The sequence below is a fragment of the Triturus cristatus genome, chromosome 4_1, assembly GCF_964204655.1.
Source record: "Triturus cristatus chromosome 4_1, aTriCri1.1, whole genome shotgun sequence".
NCBI classification, from domain to species: domain Eukaryota; kingdom Metazoa; phylum Chordata; class Amphibia; order Caudata; family Salamandridae; genus Triturus; species Triturus cristatus.
This window is the reverse complement of record NC_140585.1, coordinates 974478798-974504507: the sequence shown is the minus strand read 5'-3', so window position 1 is coordinate 974504507 and position 25710 is coordinate 974478798.

Below are 25710 nucleotides of genomic sequence, written 5' to 3'. Positions count from 1 at the left end.
ATAGTCGGAGGGTATAGGAAGGATAAGTAACATTTACCTGACCACCCTCTGGGGAGCCAGGTGTAAGCGTTTTCTCCGCACACAAAATATACATTCGGAGGAGTAAGTATAGGTGGGCTGCTAAAGGTTTGTAATCTATAGGTATAGTCACATTTACTAAATCCAACAAATAGATGGCCAGTACCATGTATGCAAAAGGAGGACGAGGTATTCAACACGGGGACCGGAATGATCCTATCATTCGACACATTTCGTTCCTGGAAATATCTGAAATACTCAGTAAAATTGAAGGACACAAAATCTGACACTTCGTCCCTCAACCAGGTGTCATTTTCATGTTCCGTATACACATTCATGCAAGCGGTAGGATCCAGAGTACCGTCTGTACCTTCGACATTTGGAGTAAATCCCTGGTGCCTTTCTATATAGGCCAGAATCAAATCGTAATCCTTCTCTGAAAATCGGTGCTCATCAACAGCGTAATGTTCATACATCATTGACAATAATCTAAACCAGGCTTCACAACTGCCTAAATATGACAATGGCATTGAAATGAATAGATCGTGTTTGTGCATTACTGAGGGAAGAAGGCCACATACCCAGCAATTCATGGCATTTGTTGAACTATGGGTTTGATGTAACATTTCAATAAAAGCATTATTCACATAGGTCTGACGATGCCTCTCTTTATGTGGGGCAAAAGTCTGAAAATGAAGTTCCTCGGGGGTGGGGGTGGTAGCTATCAGGGTGTGCACAGGATGGCGGAATTCTAGATAGATGAACATTCCTAAACATAATATTAATAAAACAATTATTATGACAATAAAAACAATCTTGGCACGCAAACTCCAAGTAGAAAACATTGGCAAATGTGAATACAAAGGGCGGTGTACTATGGGACGTTCCTCTTCAGGGACAAAACGAGCAAAAGGGTACATTCTCACTAAAAGTACAAGTATAATCTCGGGAAAAAGGGAATCTACAAGCCGTCCAATCTGCCGGAGGGTGCTTCTTTTCTGTGTCCATATTAGAGCCTCACAGGCAGACTCCTATTGTTCCATGCAACACAAAAAAACAAGAACGGCACAAAAACTTCTCGCGTCGGAGTTGTACTTGACACAACTCTTGCTGACCAGAAACTCTACCTGGGCCCCCACCAACTGATCAATGTCTCTATCTTCTCTCTGAACAGAGCGTTATCAAAAAGTTCCAAGCTCTCAACGAGTTCAGTCCAGTGTTTTTACTTTTCCCAGAGTTTTACTGAGACCTTCATTCTCATTCTCTAGACTGAATCTGGGATCTTTGCTTTCTGTCGGGGCCGCAGGTTGTAACGAACATGACCCAGTATTTCGGGAATTATGAAAAGAACAGGCACAGTGGGATCAGGTAAAGGACTGGGTGTGTGACTTTCCTTGTCAGGTATTGCATTCCCAGGTGTCAGGTTACCTGTTGCAGATGTCGCCGAACTCACGACACCCTCCACTCGCCCATTCGTGTCTCCTTGGGCTTCTGGGGAAGGTGACTTTTCGGTAGGTTTATCACTTTCGTGTCTTAATAATTCGCTCTGATCCTGCTGATCATCCGGCAAAGGAAGGGGAACCCTTTTCAGATGCGATACATGAATCCAATGCCGTTTCCCTTCAACTTTCAGAGCCGTTCTCGTAGCCAAAAGCACTTGAAAGGGCTTGGTCCAGCGTGGGTCCAGACTCGATTTCCGTTTGTAGTTTCGAACCAAGACCCACTGTCCAGGCTCCAGGCTGTGTCCAGGACCCTCCGGCAGAGGCTGCAGCACTGCTGATATCTGTTGATGAATGGAACGAAGATCTTTAGTTAGTGCATAAAGGTAATCCGCCAACATAGGGTACTCAACGTCTCTAAGGGATTTTGGTCGTGGCACACCCCATACATTAGCGGGCCTACCAAATATCACCTCATACGGTGATATCCCACTGCGGGAGTGGGGAGTAGTTCTTATAGACAGCAAAGCCAGGGGTAAGAGATCAGGCCATTTTAATCCTGTTGTGTCCTGTAGCTTTGCTAATTTCAATTTTAAGATGCCATTATATTTTTCCACCAGCCCTGCTGATTGGGGGTGACGGGCAGCATGGAACTTCTGCTGTATTGACAGGCCCTTGCAAACATGTTCAACAAGGTCAGCATTAAAATGTTTCCCATTGTCACTCCAGATCACCCGTGGTAACCCATAGCGGGGAAAGAACTCCTTTACTAGGGCCTTTGCGGTGGCTAGGGCAGTATTTTCCTTGGTGGGGTACGCCTCTACCCACTTGCTGAACGTACAAACCACTACCAAGACGTATTTGAGATTGTTAACCCGCTCAAACTGAATAAAATCCATTTGTAATACCTCAAAAGGTAGGGTGGGGGCGCGAAGCTACCAGTCAGAACAGGGATGCTACCTCCTGGATTATGCTGTAGACAAATCATGCAATTCTGGACTAGTTGCTTTGCAGTCCTATGGATGTTGGTATTATACCACACAGGATCTAGTACTGCGCAAATACCTCGAATCCCCACATGTGCGGGACCGTGTGCCATGGACACTACCGCATTCACAAATGCATTCGGCAGCAGCCATCTACATCTTTCTGATTGCTCAATCCAACATCCATTGTCATCTAGCTTCCCTATCTGTTCTTGGCAGTGCTTTAGTTGTTCAGGGGTTGCTTCTAATTGCAATTCTTTCACACTGTCTATAGTGTTATTGAATGTCTCTGTTTCTACCATCCCTCCATGCAAACTCGTTACAAACATGGAGGTGGTATTGGATTGGGCAGTTTCTTTAGCGATTCTGTCCGCAAAGGAATTTCCCTTACCTACATCATCAACTACTGCTTTATGAGCACTACATTTAACAACGGCTATGGCTTGGGGTAAGGTCAGGGCGGCCAACAATCTCAAAACCAACTGACCATTCTTTATTTTCTGACCATGGGATGTAAGGAAACCTCTTTCTGCCCACAACCTCCCAAAGCTATGTGCTACGCCAAAAGCATACTGGCTATCGGTGTAGACATTTATCCTTAACCCTTCGCCCAATTCACAAGCCCTTAGTAGTGCGACTAACTCGGCAGCCTGGGCCGATCGATAAGGTACCTTGGCCGTTTCAACTACTGTCTGCAATGTGGTGATCGCATAAGCAGCGGTCGTAGTGCCGTTAGGCAACCTAAAACATGAGCCATCAACATACAATTCCCCTTGAGGGTCAGATAAGGGAATGTCTGTCAAATCTATCCGCCCCTTTGTTTCTTCTTCTTTCCGAAATATGCAATCATGTATGTCTTGACTGTGGTCTTCCAGAGGGAGAGGTAGTAACGTAGCAGGGTTCAAGGTGACACATCTCTTGATAGTGATGTGTGGTGCAAACAGGGTCAATTCGTACCCTGTAAGACGCGCACTAGTTAAGTGCTGAGTCTGCGTCCTGTTCAATAATACGTCCACAGCGTGGGGCACCATCACTGTCAGGTCCGTATTCAGGACGAGCCCTTCCGGTTGTCGGATCGCCACTGCAACCGCAGCCGTGGCTCTCAGACAACTGGGAAGTGCCCTGGCGACATTATCCAATACCGCCGAAAAGTACGCACAAGGTCTTTGCTTACCACCAAATCCTTGTGTTAACACTGAAAGCAAGCAACCGTCCACCTCATGCACGTAGAGTGCAAAAGGCTTCCGGTAATCAGGGGTGCCGAGCACGGGAGCAGAGCAAAGAGCAGATTTCAAAGAAACAAAAGCATTCTGACATTCAGCTGTCCAAGGTAAAGGCTCATGCACATCTTTAGTCGTTAGAGGCAAGAAAGGTTTAGTCAGTAGGGAATAGTTAGTGATCCATTGGCGGCAGTAAGAAGTTATGCCAAGCAAAGCGCGGACATCACGTTGCGTGCAAGGAACAGGCATGTTAGATATAGTTATGATACGTTCAGGAGTCAGTCCTCTTCCCTCCTTCGACAGGAGATGACCTAGATAGGTCACCTCCGGTCGACAATATTGAAATTTAGACAACGAGACTTTATTACCATTGTTTGCCAAGTGCTGTAACAATGCAGTCGTCGCCGCTCGGCAACCGTGCTCGGTATCAGAGGCCATGAGGAGATCGTCTACATACTGCACCAGGACGTTACCGGGTGGCAAAGTTAGTGTATCCAATAACGTTTTAAGCGCTTGGCTGTAAATACTCGGACTTTCTGTATAGCCCTGTGGGGCGCGACAAAATCTGAAGCTGCGGCCTCCTAATGAGAATCCGAAAAGATAACGGCTATCTTGATGAATGGTAATACTAAAGAAAGCATTTTTCAAATCAATGACAGAGAAAAATCTAGCGGTCGGAGGAATCATCGTCAAAATAGTAGTGATGTCATGTACCATGGGATATTGGGGTACTACAATCTTGTTTATTTCACGCAGGTCAATCACAAAACGATATGTGTCAGCATAATCAGGGCTTTGATCTATCGGGGCTCGTTTAAGAATAGGAAGAATAGGGCTATTGCACGTATTGGAAGCTGTCTCCTCCACTACACCGGTGCGGATCAAATCATGAATGATGGACAACAATGCCCGCTCACCCGCGGGAGCAATCTTATACTGTGGGACTCTAGGTAACCGGGCATTTTGTTTCAAGGTGATCGAAACAGGTGGTATGTTCAACAAACCCACATCAGTATCTCCGGTAGCCCAGAGACTCTGTGGAATCTTTGCAAGCTCAGGGGGCAGAGTGTCCGTTTTGGAGAAGCATTGCGCTGAAGGGGGAAAGGGTTTCTTAATAGTCAAATAAACACCGTCTGGAGAGCAATAGATGCGGGCATATAGCCTCTTCAGTATATCCATCCCCAAGAGATTCTCACCACACTGTGAAGTTAGAAGGAAAGGTGAATCTATTGAAATCGGTCCCAAAGTAAGAGAAAGAGGTTGGGAGATGGGGCTTACCACCGGAGTTCCAGAGAAACCTACAGACACATTATTCTGGCCAGACAGAGCAGCCCCAGGGACAAGGGCATGTGAAACAGAACTATTCATAGCCCCTGTGTCAACTAGAAACTAACCTGGTGTATCCATCAAACGGGCATGCACATAAGGTCCGTTTTGATCTATTGGAATTGACACATGTCCCCCACTCTGTCCTCGGCTCTCCTATGCCTCAGAATAGCCTGCCGAGTCATTGCTCACACATCCTTCATTGTAATATTGCTTCCCCTGACCATGGTCAAAATAATTTTGACTATTCTCACCTTGCCCGACACCTTCCTGTCTCGTATGTCCACCCCGATGACTACCAGCACGGCCTCTCCCTTGGCCCCTCGGAATGCCGTTTTGCGCATGCAACAATGGACACTGAGCTCGCCAATGCCCTTCCTGCTTACAGAATGCGCACTGATTTATTCCTAAATCTGTTCGTCCTACACCCTGCCCGGGACCCGCCCCTCGTGGGGCGAAGTTCTGTGTTCCCCGACCCCTCCCTCGGCCTCTTTCAATTTGCTGTAACAGGACCCGAGTCTTCAAATCCTTCGATCTCTTTTCTGTTTTTTCCTTACTTTTGTTATCCCGATGCTCATAGTATTGAGCCATACTTAAGATAGTCGAAGGGGTAGATTTAGTCCAGGTACTCTCCGCAGCCTGAAGTCGGGCTGATATCTCGGGTAATAGGTTAGTTACAAACCTATTAACAAACAAGCGTATGCCACCCTCCTTGGACAGATCTTGCCCGCTAAAATCAATGAAAACCCCTTCGAACCTCGTAAAGAAATTGGACACACTCTCATCCTTCTTTTGTTTACACGCGGTCAATTTATCCCAATCTACTTTCCTGGGAGGAATTAGTGAATGCATGTAAGTGATTATTTTCTCCGGCAAAGTCAATATTTCAGTTCTAGGCTTATCTCCTGGCTTACGATCCCTATCTCAGTCCCTCAATTGCTCCCAGGTTCCCCCAAACTCCGTCACATGGTCCTGGTTATGCACCTGCCGCCATATGTCCACCGGGACCAATAGAGCAAAAAATAGCTCGATATCAGCCAGTGTCATCACCGCCGAGGAGGCGGCTTCCGTAAGTTCCTTATAGTATGCTGTAGGATTCTTTCTGGGGTCAGTCAGCTGGGTTTTCAATGAAAGTACCTCACTACGTTTCCATGGGGTGTATACCCATTGCTCCTGAAAACGGGCGTCTGCTCTCGGGCGGGTAATCGTCCCATGTGCGTCTACTATCTCAGTTACTTCTTGGTGATAAATGGGGTGCACCTCACGCATTGTGAACTGCTGTACCCCTGCGGGACTAGCAGCTTGTAGGCGCATTCTGTAACTGACCAGAATTTTCACATTCCCATATACCGCTTCTGGACTTAGCTGAGACTTATGTGCCTGGGTATGAATATCATACAGTATAGTCGGAGCTCTCTCCCCTTAATAAACTTGCTCCCACAATGAGATGAGGCGTTCGGCCATGTGTGCTAACGCGTGCTGCTGCATCACAGGTTCATAATCTTTCATGGTGCTCCATATGTCAGACAGGGTATAAATAGATTGCCGCATCCATTGGGAGGCCTGTACTGCAATGGTCTCCTTTTCCTCTGATCCTAGAGCTGATCGAGTGAACAGCTTCTTGCTATCAAGTGAACCGGCCGGATGTACTGGAGTTGAAACAGCTGCAAAAGGAGTTACACTCGCGGAAGAGGAGGTCAAGGCAGAAGGAGAATGTATGGCCCCTGGTGACAACTGGGGAGCTTCAGCTGTTGTGGCTGACAACAAATTGGGCAATAAAGCCATAACTTCCGAGACAGAGGAAGACAACCGAGAGAGATCGGTGACAGGCGCAGGGAGGGAGGGAGGCTGAGGCACCGATGCAACCGGAGTTGCTGTGGAGGCAACTAGAGCCGGCGTAGGGGCAACTGTTCCTGCCCCAGCTGATACCTTAGCTGTTGGCACCTCCGGATATAACCGTTGCGGGACATAAGGGGGCGGTGGCCGCATGTCCAGCAAGTCTTCTATTTCATCCTCCGCATTAGGTCGAGCCACATAACTTTTATCGACCTTCAATCTAAACTCACGATTCATACAATCGATTCCTTTTTCTACCCTAGCTCTGTAGGCTACAGCTTTTTGAGTTATGGTCTGCCCAGCCTTAGCTCTTGCTAGCTTCTCCCCTCTCATCCGTCGTTGTTTGGCTTCTTTCTGCCAGCTGTTTAAAGCTTCAAACATAGATTGCCTACTGCGCCTAGAAAATAGTTGTTCCTGTAAAAAGGCAATTTTCTTTTCATCAAATGAACCAGTCTTTGGCCACTGCAACTCTTCATTACCTTTAGTACACTTATGCCACAAGGTGTTGAACAATATGGGGGCAATTCCGTGCTTCACATACATGAAATGGCTAAGGCTGCCCTCCGGAGGGGCGGGCTGACTCTCAGCCAAACGAGAGTCGCTAGTCCGGCAACAACAACCGAAACAATTCAATTTGCTGAAACACGACATGTTGGTTAGTAGACAGACACAAATAACATATAACTGACTTTATATCACAGATAACATATATGTCGACATTATTCTCTGCAGTTCAACCTATCCAAACTTGATGCATCCAAACAAACAAACCGAGCCCGTCGACTCCCGTTTGTGGAGAATTATTAAAAAGGACCAACAGAATCACAACAAGCAGTCTCCAAACAGACTGGCAAGAGGCTGTCAGACAGGGGTAACAACGAACTGGACTACGGACCATCCCATGACCTCCCTGGTTCACCACTGAGACTGTTCTGATGTGGTCCAGGTCGTACTTCAGATATGTCTCAAGGCTACCCAGTTACAGCCACAGGCTTTTCCGAGTGCAATCCGGCCGTGTATTACTCACAGGTAACAACTAGGCATCTGATCAGTGTCTCAAAATCACAAAAGATCCGCGGAGTCTCTACAGTCAGTCCCTACCGGACCACCCTGCAAGACCTCCGTAATTCTCCTAGGGTACTCACGACCCCTCAAATCAAATACAGTTAACTGTTCCAAATGCACCGCTTAACAGCGCGTGCTTCAAACAAATGCACCGCTCAACAGCGCATGCTTCAAACAAACAAATTACTCACCGGGTGCACCCAGGTACGAATGTTCGTTCTCCGCTGCCAACTTCTTACGACTAACACGGTCAGTTCCTGGGTTTAAGCCCGTAGGACCCCGGTGAAGGGCGACTAGCAGCAGAGGGCACCCCGATCGGGAGTACGGAGTGGACGTCGAACTCCCCTCCGCCCGCCCGGCCAAGACGCCCCCGAATACGGGGGAGGAAAGATCCTATCACGGGGTCCCTTCGTGGTCGCCAACTGTAGTAATATAAATAGTAATCCCAAGGGCCATACCTACCAGTGGCCTGCAATATCAAGTCAATAATAAGCAGTTGGCAACGTAGAAGGTTCAAGCGTTTATTGGCCACAACAGAACTCTACATAGAGGAGCCTCATCGATCCTCACCCATCAGGTGCGCCGAGGAAGACTGCCGGCCCCTTGACAGAGTCACACTTATATACATAACAGATTCAACATACAAAGCCTTACAAGTGGAAAAACACCAGTTAGCCCTGGGGCTCCTAAATGAGCTCATACCATATCTAGTTTCAGCTGCACACATAAGGTTACTATCTTCTACAGAGAAGGTCGGCGGGGTGACTCCCTTTCATCTCGGGCACAGAGGAATTTCGCTTGATACTCCCTACAGCAGATGTGACCTTGGGCCTCAGTCGTAAATACAATTCACCCTGTCTCTAGGCTGGTACGAGCTAAATCATACAGACGGTGTTCAGAGAGAACCACGTGATCTGAGGCACGACTGGTCATAATCCAAGATGGCCGTAGTATGGCTTTTCGGCCCTTTCTATCATACAAGACACGGAGAACGAATGGGCCATCTTCTAAAGCAGTTCTCGTTGTTTATGGAGTAGAGATACAGACCAAGATACGTTATGCTAACTTCACATGCTGACTTGAATCCCACATCCTGTTGCAGGCACTAGGTCTGCCGGCACAATTGGAGTACCATTTTATCAGAAGACATGTGGGAGCGCAGAAGAGTAGGATATTTATGATTGCCAATTAGATTTCGCTGCATTTGTGCCTTTCAAATGTCAGCCAGCGTTTAGGAAAAAGACATTTTGAAAAATACCCTTTAAATCATATGCTCGTATTGGTACCTACAAATTCAGAGATGTACAAATAACCCCTGCTCCTAAACTCCATATTATGTTACCCATTTCTGAAATACATAGGTTACCTCAATACCTATTTTTCACTCTACATATTTCACCATATGAATTAGTCTGGACTCAGTACACAATGAAAAAGCATTGTACGGTGCAACTCAGTTGTTGGTTCTTGGTACCTCAGGTTCTTGGAGGACCTACAAACCCTATGTATCCTCACAACCAACAGGGTCTAATGAACGTAATGATACATGGCTTTTGTAAATTGGCAAAATTGACAGATAAAAACGTTGACACAATGGCTGTTTTTTCTACTCATTTTCAATATTTCTTTATTTCAATGGTTTGGACCCGATTATGATGGAGGTTGGACCACCACCAACAGGCCGTCGGTGGCGCTCCGATCACCGACAGCCCTTCAGTCCGACTGCCAGATTACAATTCCCACGTCAGACTCACAGCGATCGGAGGGAAAACCTCCACCAGGATCAGAGATCCCGACGGGGCGGCGATCGAGTCGTATCTCTGAATGATGGTGGTGCCAAGCCAGGCATTGCCGTCGGGATTACAATATCCCTTACTGACAGCCTTTTCTTGACAGGAGGACCGACATGAAAAGGCTGTCAAAAAGGGATATTGGGGCCACCAAACAGGGCCCCCGTCTGTTTGCATACCATTAAAATAATTAACAATAAATGTAAATTAAAATATTAACTTTTTTAAAATCTCCCCACACTTATCCCCCAATAACCCAACACCCGCTATTAAAAAAAAATGATATATGCATGATTTTTACACATCAATACAACTAAAAATGCAAAATTTTAAAAATTTCACAAATTGTAAGTTATGTCATTAAACACACAAATAAAAAGAATTATTCAACATATAAAATCAAACACACTACAATAAAATACATAACAAATAACAGTTTCAAATGATATATATAACAAAATTTTCTAATTCAATATTTTTTAAAACAATATTTAAAACAACACATAAAACAATATTTCTTACCTTCAATATTCCTATCAACAATATTTTTGACATCCTGATATGTTGACACGATATTTTGTATCACAATATTTTTTATTCAATATTTTGGCTAACGCCCATTAGTCTGTGATAAGCCACCTTCGGCAGCATGCAATGAATAATCCTCTGTTGTTCTGTAAAAAAGACTACATTTTTTTTACACTTTGCTGAGACAGAAGAATGGCACACAACTTTGGAGCCATGCTTAAAATCACAATGTGAGTTAAAACGTGTAAGCTGTCACTCCTATGTTGTACATTGTTGAACAATGCCCAATTACTCAAAAAACAACAGCAAAGGTCCGCATCTGAACATAAACAGCTTACAAACCTAAACTTAACAAGCAAGTTGTGTTTAGCTATGTATACCACCTTTTCACAGAGACTTGTAGCCAGACCAGTACAGATGGATATTCTTTTGTGAATACAATCTTTGACTTTTCTCATGGATTTTGGCGACAGGCTTTGATACCAAGGTAGAACCTCCTTTCAAACGTGCCTCTTCAAACTGCACCAGGTGTGCTCTTCCTTTAAATTTTTTAAGAAGCAGTATTGGTTGCACCCAAATCTTTTATGATAGGTAAACCATGCACCATATGACTTTCTATATGTGCAGTCACACTTGGCTCCAGGGCACACTGTATTTCTGTTATATGTATTGAGAAGTGTTATCAGTAATATTTGTCTGAACATGCTGTAAAAGCTTTAATTACTTTCTTTTTATAAATTATATAAGAGCTTATGGAGACATTTGAATAAGAATATCATGGAAGATGCCATCAATGATGTCAGTGTTTTTTCAAAAGTTTTTATCACATTTCAACATCTAACTATAACGTCAGGTAATCTTAGTTGTTTTCAGTGAATTTCTGACGTTTTAAATGTATGTTAAGATCTTATTGTCAAACCAAACTATAACATCACTTAGAGCTTTCTTTTTTCAGTGAATTTCTGTGTTCTCTTTGTCATTGTTTAAGCTGATGATATATACATATATATATATATTATCTACTGGCGGTCGCCAGTAGATAGTTATAGTTAGGACCTATTTTCCATAGGAAATCCGCAACATTCTATTTGGAATAACGTTAGCGCCGGTTGACGAATCCTCGCAAAATTTTCCAAACTTTTGGCCAGCTCCGCTCCGCTCCTACCCTGAAAGTTTTGCCGTGATCCGTCAAGTGGGGGCCGAGAAAAAAGGGGGGTCCCAAAACACTTTTTTCCCCATGCAATTTCCCATAGGATCTGTTGTCGCAGCTACAGCCCGAACCGCTGAACGGAATGACACCAAATTTGGCAAAGAGGTAGTCCTCAGTTCTGACTCGTGCCTTTTGCATATATGGTGTGATTCTGTTCAGTAGTTCCTGAGAAAATGAGGGTAAAAAAGTTAGTGATATCTATGGCCGCGGAGGATCCGCGGACCGTACCCGCACCGTAAGCGCACCCTCCCCGAACCGAGTGCTCACCCTCCCCGAATTGAGCGCGCACCTTCCCGATCGTGCGCTGAATGCTAATTGGCTGTTGAGTGTCTCTCTACATTCGAAACCAGGAACTGTTGGCGGCCATTTTCTGCCTCGGTAGAAGCAAGGCTGAAGATGCAAGGGGAATAAGTGTGTAAAACATATAAAGGGGTCAGAGGGGAAATACTTTGACCCTCTAGAGGTGCTTAGGGGGTCCCAGAAGGACCCCCTTGGGGCCCCCTTTAAAAAAAAAAAAAACACGGGGAAATGCGCGCATGGTGCGCGCATCGTATCGCGTTGGATGCACGGATTCTCTCGCGGTGGGTGCGCGGATCCACGGCAACGTTTTTTGAAAAACAACAAGAAATCATTGGTTGCATGACAACTTTCTACACTGAAAGGTAGGGTGTATATTTCTGTTTTTTAAAGGTATGATTGTTATTGGTTAACAAAAACAGATTGTAAGAAACATTATATATGATAAGCTGATATGTTGAAAAGTCAAGCACACTTCCTGTCTTTTGTAGGAACATTGTGTGCTGAACTTGTGATCTGTGAGCTCAGTGCAGTGTTCCATGAGCTGTTTCTATGGTAACAGGCAGAAGGCAGATTGGGGGAAGGGTTGAAATGTATTTTAGTTGGAAAGGGTTGAAATGTTTAACCAATAGAAATGTGTGTTTGCTTTTGAGTTTATGTGCGAAGGATTGTGATTTGATGTTTACATGTATATGTGTGGAAAATGAAAGGGAAACTTTTTCATTCTTTGCTTTTGCTGAGAGGTGCACAGTGCAGAGATTCTGTAAAAGAAAATATGGTGAATGATTGATATACTTCTTAATCTACAAAAGAACTTGAAAGATGAGTTATTTAATTGTGAGGGGATGTATGTAGACTATTTTGATTTTAATCAGACTAATGTATTTTTCCTGCTAAAATGTAGGGAGTACTTTTTTTCTCTACAATGTGTGTGCATGTAGAAACCATTCTGTGATAAGCATTTGTGTTGTTCATGTGTTTGTAAACAGATAACTGTGCAGTTTTTATATTTTGGTAGAATTAGAAACCAGTCATTGTTTATGAATTTGTGAAATGAGTTATGTTATGTTTCTATACTAAAATGTAGTACTACTTCTAGATGAAGAAATGTGTTTTGGTATAGTGCAAGGGATAGTGTTGTTTGTCTAGAATGACACAGTGAGTCTGTGTGCATTTGGGAACCACTGTGAGAGAAGCATTTGGTAACATCGTGTATTTGCTGACAGAGAACTGTTTTAACTTGTCATGTTGGGAAGTTTTAGTAGCATTAGAAGACAGTTATGACTTATGATTTGATTAACTGAGTCAGGCTTTGACAGAAAAGGGCCGTCCTGAAATATGTAGATTGTGTGCAGTTCCCTTACCAGTTGCACTGTAGTGAATGAGTTTTGGTAAACTCCTAGGGATAGTGGTGCATGTCTATAATCACAGTGTGAGTTAGTGTGTCTTTGGGATCGGTGTGAGAGAAGCATTTGTTGATATCATGTATTTGCTTACAGATAACTTTTTTAAAACCTGACATGTTGTGAAGTTTTAGTAGCATTAGAATCCAGTCTTTGGTTATGCGTTGATTAAATGAGTCATGCTTTGACACTGATGTGCTATACTTAAATATGTAGATTGTGTTCAGTACCATTAACTCTTCTAGACTAGTGAATGAGTTTTGGTAAACTCCTAGGATAGTATTGATTGTCTAAAATCACACTGTGAGTCTGTGTGCATTTGGGTAAGGATTGTGAGAGAAGCATTTGGTAATATTGTGTATTTGCTGACAGATAACTGTTTTAAAACCGGTCATGTTGTCAAGTTTTAGTAGCATTAGAAGCCAGTCTTTGTTTGTGCTTTGATTAAATGAGTCAGGCTTTGACACAAAAGTGCAGTCCTGAAATATGTAGATTGTGTGCAGTTCCCTTACCACTTGCACTGTAGTGAATGAGTTTTGGTAAACTCATAGGGATAGTGGTGCTTGTCTAGAATTACACTGTGAGTTAGTGAGTATTTGGGATCAGTGTGAGAGAAACATTTGGTAACATCATGTATTTGCTGACAGATAACTGTTTTAAAATATGTCATGTTGTCAAGTTTTAGTAGCATTAGAAGGCAGTCTTTGCTTATATGTTGATTAAATGAGTCATGCCTTGACACTGATGTGCTGTACTTATATATGTAAATTGTGTGCAGTCCCCTTACCCCTTCCACAGTAGTGAATGAGTTTTGGTAAAGTCCTAGGATAGTGTTTATTGTCTAAAATCACACTGTGAGTCTGTGTGCATTTGGGTAAGGATTGTGAGAGAAGCATTTGGTAACATCGTGTATTTACTGACAGATAACTGTTTTAAAACCTGTCATGTTGTCAAGTTTTAGTAGCATTAGAAGCCAGTCTTTGCTTATGCGTTGATTAAATTAGTCAGGCATTGACATTAAAGTGTAGTCGTGAAATATGTAGATTGTGTGCAGTTCCTTTACCACTTCCACTGTAGTGAATGAGTTTTGGTAAACTCCTAGGGATAGTGTTGTTTGTCTAGAATCACACTGTGAGTCTGTGTGCATTTGGGAACCACTGTGAGAGAAGTGTTTGGTAACATCGTGTATTTGCTGACAGATAAGTGTTGTAAAACATGTCATGTTGTCAAGTTTTAGTAGCATTAGAAGACAGTTATGGCTTATGCTTTCATTATATGAGTCAGGCATTGACAGTAAATTGCAGTTGTGAAATGTGTAGATTGTGTGCAGTTCCCTTACCACTTGCACTGTAGTGAATGAGTTTTGGTAAACTCATAGGGATGGTGGTGCTTGTCTAGAATCACACTGTGAGTTAGTGTGTATTTGGGATCACTGTGAGAGAAGCATTTGGTAACATCATGTATTTGCTGACAGATAACTGTTTTAAAACCTGTCATGTTGTGAAGTTTTAGTAGGATTAGAATCCAGTCTTTGCTTATGCATTGATTAAATGAGTCATGCTTTGACACTGATGTGGTGTACTTAAATATGTAGATTGTGTGCAGTACCAATAACTCTTCCAGAGTAGTGAATGAGTTTTGGTAAACTCCTAGGATAGTGTTGCTTGTCTAAAATCACACTGTCAGTCTGTGTGCATTTGGATAAGGATTGTGAGAGAAGCATTTGGTAACATCGTGGATTTGCTGACACATACCTGTTTTAAAACCAGTCATGTTGTGAAGTTTTAGTAGCATTAGAAGCCAGTCTTTGCTTATGCTTTGATTATATGAGTCAGGCTTTGACATAAAAGTGCAGTCCTGAAATATGAAGATTGTGTGCAGTTCGCTTACCACTTCCACAGTAGTGAATGATTTTTGGTAAACTCCTAGGTATAGTGGTTGTTGTCTAGAATCACACTGTGAGTCTGTGTGCATTTGAGAACCACTGTGAGAGAAGCATTTGGTAACATCGTGTATTTGCTGACAGATAACTAATTTAAAACCTCTCATGTTGTCAAGTTTTAGTAGCATTAGAAGCTAGTCTTTGCTTATGCATTGATAAAATGAGTCAGGGTTTGACACTAAGGTGCAGTACCATGTACTATTCTGTTCACTGTGGCAGAACTGAAAATTTAAAAGTTTTACCCAAGCACTGTCCTAAAAGTAGTCTGATTATTTAGTCAGTTTCTAAGTACCAAATAGACTGCTTCAAATGTCTATGCCGTATGCATGTAGTGTTCTAACATACTATACACTTGTCTTTTACACCTTCAATTCCCTAGTCAGTATCCATACACTTCCAGAAAATATCCTGTCACTTCCTTTGCAGTCCTCTAGAGACCCATTCAACAGCATGTACTAATCCATTCACTGTGCCAAAACCCAAACACTTAAAAATTCACCAAGACACTCTCTTTCCAGTACTCTAATGATTCAGTCACTGCTTAAGTATTCATGCACAGAGCCAGGTCTTAGCATATGGACTTCTTCAAACCCCTATCCAATATGCATGCAGTCCTCTAAGCACCTACACACTTGTCTTTCACACCTTCAATTCCCCAGTCAGTATCCGTTCACTTCCAGCAAACACCCTGTCACTCCATTTGCACTCCTCTAGTTACCCATTCAGCATCATGTACTAATCCATTCACTGCACCAAACCCTAATAAATTCACCCAGGCACTCTCCTTGCAGTACTCTAATCATTCAGTCAGTACCCAAGTACTCATCCAGTGACCCAGGCCTTAGTATATGGACTGCTTCAAACCCTTATCTACTATGCATGCAGTCCTCTAACCACCTACACAATTGTCTTTCTCACCTTCAATTCCCTAGTCAGCATCCATACACTTCCAGGAAATACCCTGTCACTCCCTTTGCAGTCCTCTAGTGACCCATTCAGCACCATGTACTCATCCATTCACTGTGCTAAAACCCAAACACTTATAAATTCACCAAGATACTATCTTTGCAGTACTCTAATCATTCAGTCAGTGTCTAAGTATTCATACACTGAGCCAGGCCTTAGCACATGGACTGCTTCAAACCCCTATGCACAATGCATGCAGTCTTCTAACCACCTAGACACTTGTCTTTCACACTTTCAATTTCCTAGTCAGTATCCATACAGTCCAGCACTTGTGACTGCCTTTGCACTCCTCTAGTGACCCATTCAGTACCAAGTACTAATCCATTCCCTGTGCGAAAAGCCTAGCACTTATAAATTCACCTAGGCACTCTCCTTGCTGTACTCTAATCATTCAGGCAGTACCCAAGTAGTCATGCAGTGAGCCAGGCCTTAGCACATGGACTGCTTTAAATGCCTATGCAGTATGGATGCAGTCCTCTAATCACCTACACAGTTGTGTTTCACACCTTCAATTCCCTAGTTAGTATTCATACTCTTCTAGCAAACACCCTGTCACTCACCCAGTGTGTCTCCTTATAGTACTGTAATCATTTAGTCAGTTAGCATGTCGTCTTTTAGTGAGGTAGGCTTTAGGGCATGAACTGCTTCAAAGTAGTATGCACTATGCATGTAGTGTTTTAATGATCATCACACTTGTGGTTCAGGGCTATAGTTTCTTAGTCAGTTTTTATATAAAATGTGTTTGTACAGTAATGGAATAGTATAAATTTGAAAGTTATTAATATACATTTATTTGGGTTTCTTTTTTACAGATACAGAACAGGAGTGTTTCTCATCTGTTTGCACTCTTCTTGTGCAAGATTGTTTGGATGAAGGGTCCTTAGGTGTTTCATCATACTTGCTGTGCCGCACAAGTGTTTTTTGTTAGGATCCCCTCGTAACAGAACTCTTTGGCAAATCTTGCGAATGAAGAAGGTGGCATTGGTCTTTGTTTGCCCCTTGGAAAAAGTTAAAAGTTTCTTCACCACTGAAGACAAACGTTGTGGGCGTGGTGCCTTCTGCAAAAAAAATTCCTCGGATTTGGTAAATATTTTAAAGCGGCAACATTTACAGTTTTTGTAAGTTAAACTTATAAAATTTTGTTAGCTGTATACATTTTATATATCTGTGATTTGTTTCTTGTGGTATTTTGTTGAGAATACCATGTTGTTGTTTTTTTAACAATCTTTTTGATTTTCCAGGTCTGTTGTCGACATCCGTGGTTCCCACAGGAGTGTTCCGCCTTGTTGTTTTGTATTATTGTTGTTACATTTTGTTTATTAGTTTATTGTTTATATTTATGTTAATAAAAAAATAACGTTTGAAAATAGTTTATCGTTTATATATTTATTATTATAAAAAATAAAGTTTGAAAAAAAAATTAATAATGTTTTTGGTTGTTCTCTTAACTGCTGTGTGACTCTTTCTTGTTCTTATTACGGTTATTTGATGGAATCCACCATGGTGTTAAATTCTGGGGCACTTATCGCTGGAATACTAGTGATATCTGCAGTTTGCACCAACTTCTGAATAGTGTGTTAGATTTATCTCATCTTTACTTCCGTTAAAGTGCTGATAATGAAATGGAGAGTAGCCGTTCCCGTGCAAAAAGACATGAGGTGCACCTTTGCGATTTATTCTAAATACTAAAATCCTTTATTGTATTGCACTGAGGTATTGGCTGCACTTACAGTGTACACACAAAATCTATTAAGAAATCTCATTGTATTTATATTGATTGGGAATAGTGCGTCAGGTGCTGGATCTTGACGAGATACACTGCTCAGTTCGTATATTGTTTTGCACATCAAAAAAAAATCACATCACAACTTTCACACCAATTGCAATGCGAAACAAATTCCGGAGATAAGACACGTTAGCACCAGGGATTTTACACCTGCTTTCTGCTGGTGTTAAGCAGGACAACTACCTGCACCATGAAAGGGAACACAGCCAAGAGCCACACCAGAACACCCACAGGTGCCATAGAGTCAATGAGCATGATACAGGGATACCCATGAGGGCCAGAAGACTCATCTCAACAACTCCAGGACCGCCAATGCCCCCCAAACACACATCTTAGTAAGTGTGTCCCTGCGGTCATTGTCTTAGCATGATAGGCACGAGCCCTGCAACATCACAGTGTGCTGTCACCTTAGCATTGGCAGTGAGCCTGGATGTGTAGCAACATACGCATCCTCCTGCATGCACAACTGGCGTGTGCTGGTCTGTTGTTCACAGGTCAGTGCAGGGGTGTGCCTATCCGGCAAGGGGAACGGGGTGTCTCGGACATGTCCGTGTACAGGAAGTGCGGTAAGTGTGTCTCTGTGTTCTGGTGTGGCCTTTTACAAGAGCCGCAGCAGTCGATGTTGTAAAGTGGCATGCTATAGGTATGGTACGTGCACTGCTTGTGTATTTGTGACCATATTTTATCAGGTTTTTGGAGAGGTAAGTCCGTGCTCCTAGGGTGTCACTTCTCTGAACAAGGAGTGCGGGGATTCAGTATAATTGGTTGCAAACCCTTAAACATTGGGTGTGTCCCCTGGGATCTGGTATGTCGATGTTGAATTGTTGTTACCCAATTGAATTCAATAAAGTTTCTTCAAAAGTTTTTTGTAGTTTATATTTCTTTAATCACGAAGTTTATATATCATTTCGATGATGCATCGTATCATACGAGTTTACAATTCCCAATGCATTTCGGCGTGATGCCTTCTTCCGGGGAATATCTAGAAGTAAATAATGTATGAGGCGTTTGTAGTACAATGTCACGTTGTATCACTAAAGAAAAATGTTACAGACGTTCATTAGCGTCAAATGTGATCAGTCTATCTGCGCGTCTCAGTGGTGATTAAGGTGGGGCGGTATTTGGTGACTGTTAGTTCGTGTCGTGGTCTAAAAGTTAGGTCCAGGGTGATGAGACTATGAGGCTCAGCGAAGATACTAAAAAAGAAATTGTGTACGTGTGTTTAAAAGAGTTGTGGGTGAATGTTTAAAGGAACGAAGTGCAATCTTTATGCTAATGAGGGCGTGCGCCATAGCAGTGGTACAATCGAGAAGCGAATGTCTCCCATTATTTTGCGTGTGACACAGAGTAACGCTTGCTCTCTAAAGTTACTTACTTTCGTGTTAGGAAGGTTTCTAGCGCATGCTGTGGACAGCCGTGCTGAGTGCCTCCGTCAGTGTGTCAACGCTGAGTCGAGTGTGGGTTAATGTGAAGTTGTGTGATGAAGATAGAAATAGGACTCGTTGTATGAGAACTGATAGTGAGAAAAGACTATGCGTGCAACATCAAACACATTTGACAGTCTGCAATATAAAACATTCATCTGTGTAAAATAAGATAATTAATACACATGTTTACTGTTAATGCAATCAGAGATAACATGTAAATTCCATTCGGTCATTCATCCCATTTGGTTTCATGGAATTAAGTGTGCGAATCCAGTGATTTTCACGTTGTAATAAAGTTTTGTGATTGTCTCTGCCTTCCGTTTTAACAATGATTTCCAGAATGTTGAATTTGAGTTGGCTTATATGATGTCCAGCTTCTAGGAAATGGCTTGCCACTGTGGATTTAAGGTTCTGAGTCCTGATGTTGCTTTTGTGTTCATTTATACGTGTTTTAATTTTTCTTTCTGTTTGTCCCACGTATATTTTTCCACATGGGCATTTTAGTTGGTATATTGTATTGGCTGTGTCACATGTGGCTGTTACTTTGAGTTTGATGATGTATCCTTTCATAGGATGTGTGATGTGTGAACCAGGGATGATATTATTGCAATTGTTGCAGTTCCAACATGCTAGAGTTCCTTTATATTGGATTTGTGCAGTCTGATCAGTGGGGTTTTTTATTATCTCTCCCAGGCCGCAGCAGTCGATGTTGTAAAGTGGCATGCACCACCTCCAAACGGCACTGTGATGTTGTTGTTGGATTGTGGCAGGACATGCGCAAATAGGCATTACAATGGCATGCCGTACGAGTGCACGAGATACAACAGCTCACCGTACAAAAGTGTGGGGGCTCGTGGGAGGGAGGAGCAGCCATTTGGCAACGTAACACACAGTGAACTCGACCATGTGCCACATGCTGGGCATCTCATCCATGATGACCACGGTCGCAGACATCCCACAACACCAACGACTGGACTTTGTACACATCCTGTATGAATGCAGCGTGGTTTTCACTTCTATGCTCGTTCAGTGGTATGATGTTGGCAGGTTGTGTGACTTGTGCTCCTTGTTGGTGTGTTTCATTTTGGCCATTGTTAGTCTATATGTGTGTTGTACTTAATTGTGCATGTGTGCCATTCTACCCATCTCCCCCCCTCCCCCCACTCCCTGCTTCTTCCTCTTCCTAGTGCTGTTGTGTCTATAATTTTGTTGCTGCACACATAAATACATGTAAAGAATAAATTAGAATAGTTCCTTGATTCTTTTAGGTTTCAAAACTTCTCTATTGGTTTCTTTTTAATTTTCCATATGAACCGGTTTTTTTAATATTCAACAACACATAGAAGTCAGAAGTGCAACGTATTCTATCAACACACTTTCTAGAACATTCTACAATACGTGCAGGTTAAAAGTTCATCAATTTTTTAAAACTTTACGATATTTTTTTGTAACATTTTCTTGAACATTTAACGACACATGCAGGTTAAAAGTTGATGATTGTTTTAAGTTCGAACAGTGCCTTCCAGATGCAAGTAGCAGGTGTGGTTGAGCTGAGCAAATTTTATCCTATGATATGTACTCCACGTTGAAACTGCTTTTTCTTAACCAATCACAAAGATGCTTTTGAACAAAACTAATGTGCACCCTACTTTTAAAAAAGAATGCTTTTCATGATATCTTCAGAGATAAGTTATAGATAGGAATTAGCATTTAAAAACCTTTGAAATTCACTGAAAAAACCATAGGTTTCATGCACGTTATATTTAGGAATTGGCATTTAAAAAACCTTTGAAATTCACTGAAAAAACCAAAGGTTTCAGGGGCGTTATAGTTAGGAATTGGCATTTAAAAAACCTTAGAAATTCACTGAAAAAACCATTGGTTTCAGGGGTGTTATAGTTAGCTGGACATTTCCCTCATACAAAACCCTAGAAATTCCCCTGTTATAGTTAGTTCAGCTAACTATAACTCGCGCCCCCGCAATGCATTGCTGATGACGTCACATATTACATCACTCATGACATGGTCAGTGATATCACTGATGACATCACTGATGACATCTCAAATGACATCACTGATGACATCACTGATGACGTCATCCATGTGATAAATTAGTGCATCTTCTCACACCCTAATATAACCTTTGATACACCGACTCAAAATTTCAGACGGCCATAGATACTCCAATACCAATAAATACTCACCCACTCATTGACTTTTAGGTCTACATACATCTCCACTCACTCACCTGTACAGTCACTCATATTTACAGTCACTCTGTGCATTTATACACCTATATAGACACTCACACACCGCCAATCATCCATTGAGGTACTGATACATCTAGTCAGTCATGTAAATAATTAAGCACAGTAAAAGTTACTCACCTATACAGTTAAAAACACTCAAGTTCACTTACTCATAAAAATACTAACAAATTCTGTGTCTTCCTGCAGAAAAACCAACGGCACATGACACAGATATCCTTGCACTATGGTGCATACAGCCACTTCCAAAATCACACACTCTCACATATAGATAGTTATATACTCTTACACACATATACACTGCGTTTCACATATGTAGTTACTGACACATGTACGACTGAGATATACATTCAATCACTAACACACCCATACATACACTCACCCAACCATACAGTCCATCACAGATGCACTCTTAAAAATATGCACCCACTGAATCACCCACTCACACATCTAGTCACAGAGTCACACACACCCTACCCACACAAACACTCAGGCACCCATACAGATACTCAGACAACCAATCAATAACCCATATTGACACTCATATAGCTATTCACAAAACCATGCAGCCACTTATACACCAACACACAGACACATACAGACATTCACACAGTTTAGTCACTAGTCTGCACTAAGATACATTTAATGACTCACTTATAGACTCAGTTACGCACCTAGAAAATCATCCATTCACACACTTGTACACCCACTTATTTTTCAACAGGCCTTTCCATATATATATTAAACATAATAAAACTGTTCAGAAACACATACTCAATGGATGACGTCATCAGTGATGTCATCAGTGATGTCATTTGCGATGTCATCGGTGATGTCATCAGTGATGTCACTGACCATTTCATGAGTGATGTAATATGTGACGTCATCAGCAGTGCATTGCGGGGGCGCGAGTTATAGTTAGCTGAACTAACTATAACAGGGAAATTTCTAGGGTTTTGTACGAGGGAAATGTCCTGCTAACTATAACACCCCTGAAACCAATGGTTTTTTCAGTGAAGATATATATATATATATATATATATATACACACACACACACACACACATACACACACATATGTATATACAAATATATATTTTTGAAAACTGGATCAGCATTTTTTTGTGAACATAATAAAATGCTCATCAGCATGATTCAATTTTGTTTGAGGGAAAACATTTTTATACATGACATGCTCTTTTATTGCCAAAAGATGGGGACCAATATGGGCACCTACTTTGCGAATCTTGTGATGGGCTGGTGGGAGAAGAAGGTGACATGGGCAGATGATAACCAAGAGGACATCCAGCATATTTTGATTTGGACCCATTACAGTGACGATTTGGAATGGCCCCCAAGAGAAAGCTTGCATTTTCCTTGACAAGTTAAATGATAGTGCTTTCTATCTGAGGTTCACCATCACTATGAGCTCGAAAGAGATTGATTTCTTGAGTGTTAGATTGTGGGTAGAAAGTGGAAGAGTCCATACCACTATACATTGCAAAGAAAAAGCTGAGAATAGTGTCCTCCATTACAGAAGTTGTTATCCAAAAAACCTGATTGACAGTATTAGGACTTAAACTAGTCTGCAGTACAGATACCGAGCTTGCAAAATAGACTTCACACAGGCTGCAAAGAAAGCAGAGCCTCTCACTAGGGATCAATTACTATACCCTAATGCAAATTGGAAACTCAAAGAGAAATCCCTACATCTCTACATTTAACACATCCTCCCATAGAATTCGTTATCTTATGTTTAAACATTGGGCCACCTTGAAAAATGACTCATTGATTGGCCCGGAATTGTCCATCAAACCCTCCTTTAAATATAGGAGAGATAGGACCCTGGTGGATGGCCTTACACATAGCTACCACACAACCACCCAGACACAAACTACTTGGTTAATGACATCAAAGGGGTTCCACAAGTGTGGCCATTGCAAGGCCTGCAGATTTATATCTAACACTGCAGGATATTTAACGCCTAGTGGGCATGATAGAAAGGTAGGCAAGTTCCTAAACTGTGCATCTTATTTTTGCATTTTTGTTTTACGTCATGTTCACTTATGGTTGTGGGTAATACGATTTGTTTGCTCAGAAAAAATATTCTGGAATGCCAATGCACCATCAAGAATCTAGATTTTGTGTATCCTGTGGCGAGACATTTTTCTGAGAAACTTTATTGTGATATATCTAAATTGAGATTTTTTGTCATAGAGTAGAAAGAAATATAAGAGGTGGCGACACGGTTAGATGACTAAGACAACTGGATTCAAGATACTTTTTGGACTTGCACATGAAATTTCAATCCGGGTTAAATAAGGATGAGTAATTGGAAGTACATGTGGGGTGAATAATTTACCATCCATACTAGATCTATCTCCTGTATTAACTGTCACTCCAGCTCTGCAGGTCAGCTACCACAGAACATAGGTGTTCATACACTGCTGGTAATGAGTTGTCCCTCTACTTATTCTCATATGTATTTTTAAGTTTGGCTTTTGAGTTTGTCTGTTATTGCATAGCTCGGTACGATAGAAGCTCCATGATTAGGGTAGTATATCATGGGGGATCTTGACATGCTCCCCCCGTGACGAGAGAGATGTATATATGTTGAGATTATTCCAATCTTGCAATGTGGTATGGGCCCTTCCCCTCTATTGTCTCATTTTAATATCCAACGGGCTATTACTTGACTTTATTTATGAATATTGTGGATTCACCTTGATGTGATTTATTGCCACTGACCCCTCACATGACATATGTCAGCGGGATATGAATTCTCCTCTAATATATTGGAGCTCTTATAGATCTGAATAATGAGCATTAGATCATGTATTGGTTGGCCTATGATATATGAATTTTGAAATTTTGTTTCATACACATATGCATATATATTTTGTTTCAAAGCGTTGAATTGTTTTGCACTGTATGCATGACATGGGAATATTACCTGGAAAATGTAGACTGCCTCCAATCTCACTTGAAAAGCCTGCACGTTTACAAGGTTTGCTGAGCAGGATTCCTTTGGATGTTTTCTATAATGTTTTGTTGTATTGTTTACTTTTATTATGATCTGGAGAATTGTGGCCGCTGCACAATAATTATGCTTAGATTGTGGACACTCATGAACTGTTAAATGAAATGTTAAAATCTGTGTATCGATGTGACACTGATACAGGGCAATGCATAGTATGTTCTCAGTGTCTACGATGGTCTTGTATTTAGTGTTCACAGTTGATGGGGCTTGTTCACCTTGACAAAAGCTTGTTGAAAGCCAAACACGTCGGAGCGACTGAAATCCGCAAAATAAAGCTTTATCCTCACACGCATCTGGGAATGGCCGCTGTTTTTAGTCGTTGATCGGAGTTTGGACATATATATATGTGTGTGTATATATATATAAGACTGGGGTGACCTAGTCGAAACGCGTCATGCTGTGGAATATTGCAATAAAGCACAAATAACTCAACTATACGCTGTGGTCTGTACCTGCTTGCAAGACACATGCTTCGGGACAGTGATTTCTTATATATATATATATATATATATATATATATATATATATATATATATATATATATATATATATATATATATAATTACGGTTCTTTCCTCCAAGCATCAATTCAGAGAGAGAAGAGACGGCACACCAGGAAACGGCACAAACGAACTTTATTTGTGCACTAGCTTAATCCAGGACGACGCGTTTCGGCGTTAGCCTTTGTCAAGTAACTTCCTGTATTCCAACAGCCGTAGAAATACATGCTCGAGGTTAATGAACATAAAAGAAATACTACTATTGTTTAGCATAGCATGAAGCGTAAATTTAAACAAAAATCTTTTGCCTATGATTAGGTCAATATGTCAATCATAATAGAAATCTAATTGAAAATTCATGAAGTAACACACTGATAACAATAACAAACCATTGTCGTGACTTAGTACGGTTGCATGCAAAAAAGACGGAAAATTGTATTTCTAACAATAAAGAAATTATGTGTGTGCACGTAGCAGGTAATTTAACTAGTGCTTCTTATATATCCACACATTAGATAATTGCAGTGCAATTGCATTCAAATAATCCTGCCATGCCGAATACTAGCATCATAAATAGATGAACAATAAAGTTACAGAATTCAAAATTATTTGGATTCGACATATATTCATGATTATCTATTGCCGTTTTTTTACACATGGGTCA